At 37.1% G+C, this 7,178-nt stretch overlaps 1 long non-coding RNA gene across 1 annotated transcript; it reads left to right on the forward strand.

The window, feature by feature from the left end:
* Positions 1-3,193: 3,193 nt before the first annotated feature.
* LOC108543337 (uncharacterized) lies at positions 3,194-5,665 on the forward strand. The gene is made up of 3 exons (XR_001889536.1): positions 3,194-3,226; positions 4,643-4,790; positions 5,515-5,665. It is a non-coding gene; the product is annotated as an uncharacterized LOC108543337 (long non-coding RNA).
* Positions 5,666-7,178: the final 1,513 nt, after the last annotated feature.

The following is a 7,178-nucleotide window of genomic DNA, read 5'->3' on the forward strand; positions in this document are numbered from 1 at the left end:
CTGTTCGTCAATAGTGAGGAGGGGGCCTGTTAACAGGAGTCTCTCTCATTTTGCTGACAGTTTTTTTTTTTTTCTTTTCCTTTTGCCCTTTACTCCTCCCACTTCAGTGTGACTGTTAGCCCATTCATTCCTGTTCTTGTGATAAGATTCTAGTTTTAGATGAACTAAGGAAAAAGTTCTACAACATTTCAGTGTCTAGATGTGGGGCCTGAGGAAGGGTAAGATGTAAACCAAAATATCTTTTTCTCCTTTGCTTGTAAGCATTTTCATCCTTGGACTTCTCCCAAGGGTAGAGGAAACTGTGCACCACTCCACCCCAACAGCCCCAGGCACATGCGGGATAGACAGGTGAATGGCGGCTCCTCATCCCTGTCTCCTCTGGGCTGGAAAGTGCCAGGCATTCATGGTGTCTTCCCCTTCACCAGCCAAGGGATCCAGCCTTATCCAACAACAATTAAGTTTTTCCCTCTGTTAAAGGAATCCATATGCCTAAGAATGAATTTTCTTCCCTGCCCTTTTTTTCCCCCTTTTATTCACCCTCTGCTGGGCTAGGACCTCAACGATCACTGCTTATATTTTTTGCAGTTTTAATAGTGAAAGCGTATTTGTGAGGTTGGTCTTGAGCTGTGGCAATCTGATGTGCTTTGTACGTCATTCTCTATGGTTGTTAGGAAATTTTTCTGTAGGCCTCTATCTTGTTTTATGTTTTCAGGAGCATGACCTGTAACCACGTGGCAATGTTTTGTTTTGGTCTCTGCCATTTAAGGAATGAGTCCCTTCTGGTTTCCTATCAGCATGTAACTTTTGCCATTTGCAGATTCTCTTCCCCTTCACAAACTACCTCAATTTTTTTTTCCACTGAGCACCTGGTAAGTTACCTTTGATAAAGTTTGAAAGCCAGAAATACTGGCTGCTTGGTACTGCTAGAGTCAGGTAATAAGGAATTTAACAGCACTTTCTTAAAGAGTGCTCAACTTAATTAAAAGTTGATATCCAAATTATAGGTGAATTTTAAAAAACTATGTTTTTCTCTTCTGGGATCTTGTTTTGCTGGGAAAAGGTTTTTTTCTCAGTCAATTGAATTCTTTTTCTTCATTTTGTCTTCCCACTCCAATGCATGCATGAGAGGCCAGTAATTCAATCAGGAAATTGGCAAATTAAAAACCTTATGGCGACTGGGTTTTCTTCTGCCTATCTGTGTAGTTGTATATGTGTTGTGTGTGTGATGTCTNCTTCACAAACTACCTCAATTTTTTTTTCCACTGAACACCTGGTAAGTTACCTTTGATAAAGTTTGAAAGCCAGAAATACTGGCTGCTTGGTACTGCTAGAGTCAGGTAATGAGGAATTTAACAGCACTTTCTTAAAGAGTGCTCAACTTAATTAAAAGTTGATATCCAAATTATAGGTGAATTTTAAAACTATGTTTTCTCTTCTGGGATCTTGTTTTGCTGGGAAAAGGTTTTTTTCTCAGTCAATTGAATTCTTTTCTTCATTTTGTCTTCCCACTCCAATGCATGCATGAGAGGCCAGTAATTCAATCAGGAAATTGGCAAATTAAAAACCTTATGGCGACTGGGTTTTCTTCTGCCTATCTGTGTAGTTGTATATGTGTTGTGTGTGTGATGTCTACAAAAAAGAGGTCTAACAAATTTACTTAAAGAATCATAAGCACTTGGATCAAATATTTTTTGAAGGGAAGATAAAAGCTGTGTACCTTTTAGTTCACATGACTGTTACTCTTTGAGAAATAAAAACAGCCTTAAAGATTATTGGCAAAACACAAATGTCATCAATATATGAGTAGATGAACTAAATTATGCAGGTCAGACACTAAGTTTACTATATGTTTTAAGGTTATAAACTGCTTTTTTGGTTTTTTAAAACAGTTCAACTTTGCTTCACAATTGGTAAGACCTGAAGACAAATGGAATTAACCACACCCTTATTTACGCTGAAAGCAGCCAAACCCTTGGCTGCACCTACCACATAATTAAAACAATTTACCTGGTTTTACATTAAAGTAAAAATTGCTAGACGTTACCATTGTAACATGTAATTGAAACCACTGGAAGTAGATTGACATACAAGGTGTGTAAGAACAGTCAAATGTGTTTTAAATAAAAGATTGTAAGAAGGCATGGAAATATAAATTATTGCCTAGAGTCAAACAATTGTTTTGAATTACATAAGATAAAGCTAAAAGTTCAAACAAGTTGTAGAACGATTGTAAAAATAAACGTTGCCAAAAAATTGTGTGTGAACATTAATTAAATTCAAAAGGGTTTTATAAATTGAGCATTGACATAAAAGCACAGCAAGGTACTCTTAAGGCACTAATCTGCTCTTTAGCAAAATTTGTAAAGAATTATGAAAGGTTTTGCTTTTACATTTCTAAGTCATCATTTTGGTTAAATAAATAATTTATGGTAATCTGAAATTTTATTTCATAACATCAAGTGTTTTAAACCCCTAACATGTAACATCCTTCTGAAAATCAAACTCTAGTTACAAAATTGTCTTTCCTAATTCCTGGCTTTTGGATGCTAAAGAGGGCTCCTGGAGTATCCACAAGAGAAGTAAATAGGATTATATGACAGGTTTAGTTACATAGAATTGCCGAAATGGTGTTCAATATTCTTTAGATGATATTGTGGTGAATAATACTAACACATGTTCCAAAATTGTATGGGATTTCTAAAATTCTAATGTCTGAAGTATATGATATACCACAATTAAGGTTGTTAAGTTATTGTAAACCACAGAAATAACCAAAGTTTTTGTCAATCATGTTTCTGACTGTAACTACCTGGGACATTTTGTTATACACAGACAATTGTTGTCTTGTTTTGATTTTTTTCAAAAAAATGGTTTTTAATCAGCTATAGAACTTTGACAGGTGCTCTCAAATGCATGCTTCTGATAACCTTGGAGCTTGTGACATTGGAATATAGGAAAAACGTACAGGACTCATGAAGAGCTAAAATGTTCATGAATATTAAACAAAACAAGAGTTAACTGAATGGACTGGACTAATAGAAAACTGAAGTAATCTTTCTGACTTTTGCTTGTAACATTACTGATCATTGTATTGTTTACCAGCATCAAGGAAACTTATTTTGAGCTTATTTACAGCCTTTAATATTTCACTAAGGTGCACTCCTGTGAACAAAATTTGGAGCATGTTTGTCTCTCTGCCTGGCTTCTCCAGAATTTGAAAAATAATGTGAGTATTCTTAACCTACGGCAATATGGCTGTTTGCATCGGGTATGCTTCCCTTTATGGAATCAAGCTCAACTTGCAGAGCCAATAAAAGCCTGTTGGAAAAACTGGCCTCACACCTCATCTATACAGTCCTTGTGCAGGGTTCCTATCTGTGGTAAGTAAAGAATGACACTTTCTGATAGGCCCAGGAGCCCCAAGTTTATCTTGGGACCTCAAGAGGAGAGGATCACCCAACTCGTAAGTATTTGATAGTACAAACCCATGGCTGGGCTTGACTTTAGAAAGTCCAATCCAAAATTTCTTGTGGAACAGAGTTCCATCAAAGCCAATGTAAAAGACCTATGTAAAAATAATTATTGTTGCTGCACTTTATGCAAATAATCAGGCCAAGTATAAGACTGAAGTTTATTTCACAAATAACTCAGTCCTATCATGATTTGTTATTAACAGAAAAGAGGACTGGATAAAGATTATGTTTCAAAACTTATTATACATTTGTCATTAAATTCTAAACTCATTAGTTTTGAGTTTTTGCCTACATTTTAGACCAACCCTGTTTATTCCTGTGAACCAACTAGCGATCTTCAACTGTAGCTCAGAAGAAACAAAAAGGGATGGGTAATGTAAAATCTGGATTAATATTCTATTTCTGGGCAATTATTCTGCAAATCCTGCAGAGTGATGGGAATAAATTGGGTGCCCATCCTAATCTCAGTAAGCATAACTATAGCCACTAGTTATCTGGGTGTGGCAAAAGACATTCTTTTCTCTCCCTTGTGGAAAGAGGACTCAATTCCACAGCTTCATCTTAGCATTCAGCTCATAAGGAGTCTATGCAATCCTCTGAGACATATTTTTGTCCCAACCTCAATTCCAAGCTTCAGGTTGAAGCCCTAGGAAAGAATATGGGATCTGAGAAATCCACAGGTAGATGAAAATGGAGGTTAAAAGGCACAGTGCAGGTGAGCATGACTAATTCCAGCCGATTAAGCCAAGCCTCCCATTTCATAGATAAAGATCATGCTACGATCTGTGGAATAAATGAGGTCTAGTCAACTCCAGAACCACAGACAGCAGAGAGATAGAGTAAGAGCAAATATTTCCACCCCCCTAGGCCTCCCTGTTAACCGGGGTGAAAGCTGCTTGGGTGACATGGGTGGCACCCTGTCACAATCACTGGGACTTGGGGATACAAGGATGGAAGGGGAAAAGAGAACATTCTTTCTTCTATCTGTCAACATACCCTGGGTATTTGCTAGGATGAAAAAGGAACCAGGGACACCTGCTTCTCTCTTTCTAGATGAGTAGTCATTCATTCATCTTCAGTCTATACCCTTTTCAAATGTATCCTGAACCCTTGGGACTCCTTTGAAAACATGCTGTTTTCCTTTTATCTCCTCTGTCTTCTCTTTACAGATAGGTAATCATGTCTTCATACTATGGGGCAGTCCCCTCAGATGCATCCTCCAAGCTTGGAAGAATTAATTTCCCAAACCTTACACTGAGTGGCTTAGGATTGGACTCAGAACAAAAGAACCCAGAAGCCTGACATGCTGGCAAAAGGGTAAAAGGTTTTTCTTTTTCTTTTTTTCCCCAGTTGGGCTTTTGGCCCCCCTCTCCCTATGCAAACTGGTAAAAGACCTTGGAATTTTTGAGCTGTCCTTGCCACCTTCCCTGTTTTGTTTTAATACATGCTTTTTAATAACCCAGTTTGATTCTTCCCACCTTCAGGCTACCAAACTTCAAACAGTCACACAACCACAGCCTTGGACAATGGCCCCTTTCATAGGGGACACTTAGATAGGCCTCTTAGGGAGATCTGACTGCCATTTTTCCAAAACAGTGCTCCCTGTCAGCAGGAAGCAGTTAAAAGTGTTTTTTGTCCTCATCTTTATTTTGATTCTAAACAGCAGTTAGATGTACTTCTTTAGAGAGGGAAATAACAGTTAGAAAACAGCCAAGGGTCCTGGGCGAAACCCCATCTTCAAGCCTAAAACAGCCTGAAGGCTAAAAAATCAGACTGCTGGTCCCAGATGAAGCCTGCCTTTTTCTAACTGATTCTCTCTGAATAATGTCCACCTGCACACTGGGGGAAGGGAGTGGAGCCGTGGAAAGTTTACCCCTTGTGCAGGGAGGAGGAGCCTGGCCTCTTCAGTTTCTGTGTGATGGTCTAGTGTTCACCAATCTAGGAGGTGGAGCCTGTAAATAGGACTCCGACTTACTTTGTTGAGGGTTTTTTTTTTTTTTTCTGTTTTTTAACCCAATCAACTCTATTCCTCATCCTTCAGAGTGTCCCTGAGCCTTATCTTTCCTAGTTACGTGACAAGAACCCAATTTTGCTGAAGGAGAAAGTTCTGCAACATGAGAATTTGGAACCCTCATTTAAGATAAACTTAGTATATGCATGTGGCTTCTTTTATTTGTTTCAACATTTTTCTGTCTTTATGCCAACACCACAGTATTTTGATTACTGTAAATTTGCAATATATTTTTAAACAAAAAAAGAATTATGCCTGAGTTTATTATTTATTTCCAGGTTGTTTGGCTACTTGTGGTTTTTTTGAGTGTTTACAGAAATTATAGGGCAATATTTTGGTGGCTCACTCCTGTGATCCCAGAACTTTGGGAAGCCAAGGCAGGTGGATTGCTTGAGCCCAGGAGTTTGAGACCAGCCTGGGCAATATGGTGAAACCCTGTTTCTACAAAAAATACAAAAACTTGCTGAGCCTGGTGGCATGCACCTGCAGTCCCAGTTACTTGTAAGGTTGAGGTGAGAAAATCAATTGAGCTTGAGAGGTCAAGGCTACAGTAAGCCATGATTATGACACTGCACTCCAGCCTGGGTGACACAGCTAAATATTGACTCAAACACTTCAGAATATTTTAGTACTTCTTCAAAAAGTTCCATTCGTTTTTTTGAAAGAGATCTCATTGATTTGTAGATCATTTTGAATACCATTAACATCTACAGAAACTTGCACATTCTAATTCTTGAAAAATAGTATGCCAAATAATTTGTCAAGTTTTCATATATATGCAGGCATGCTAGTTTTCTTTTGGTTTTTAACTTCCAGTTATATTTCATTGTAGTCAGAAATACTACTTTTTATGATTACCATTTGTTTGTGCTAAAACTTGCACTCTACCTTAGAAGTTTGCCTATCTTAGTACACATGCCATACGCAATTAGAAATATTATGTATTATGCTATTGTTGGGTGAAATGTTTTGTAGATTATTCCCAGGTCTTATTTTTCTTTTTAATATTTTATTTCCCTTTGCATTTGCCTTTATCTTTATTTTTTATTTACTTTCATTTTTTCTATTAATTTTATTTCTATTTTTCTTTTTTCTCATTACATTCTCTTCATTTCAAATTTTCTAGAATTCTTCTTGCTTGTAATATTTAATTTCTTTTTGTTTCTTTTATTTCCATTCATATCCCCTCATATTATTTTCTCCATTTTTTTTCATTTTCTAATTCTTAAAATTTTCTTATTTTATTGCAAATTATTCCATTTATCTCTTGATTTTATTGTATTTATCTTCATTTTATTTTCACTGATCTCAATCACATTTGTTTATTTTTCTTTATTTCAGTTTGTCCTTACTATTTCTTAATTACTTTAAATTTATCTTTAAATTTCATTTTCGTTCTCTTGATTTCATTTGTTTCACTTTATTTTTCTATATTTTGCTTTGTAAAACAGAAGGGATGAGCTATTTTAGATTGGCTTAGCCATAGTGGTCAAGACTCGTTTGCTGAGGCTCTCTGGTAGCCACTCTACCCCAGGAGTCTCCAACCCAGGGTATAGTCAGGGCCTCCTAGCAGGATTGCTAAGATCCCTGGGCAGATTTTTCACTGTTACAGGCCCATCTAGCATTCAGTGTCATGGGCCATTTCTGCTGCTTTCTGAAGCCCGCTGCAAGTCTTAGTGTTGCTAGGCCTAGAC

This window comes from Rhinopithecus bieti, unplaced genomic scaffold (assembly GCF_001698545.2).
Source record: "Rhinopithecus bieti isolate Rb0 unplaced genomic scaffold, ASM169854v2 scaffold_24999, whole genome shotgun sequence".
Taxonomy (NCBI): domain Eukaryota; kingdom Metazoa; phylum Chordata; class Mammalia; order Primates; family Cercopithecidae; genus Rhinopithecus; species Rhinopithecus bieti.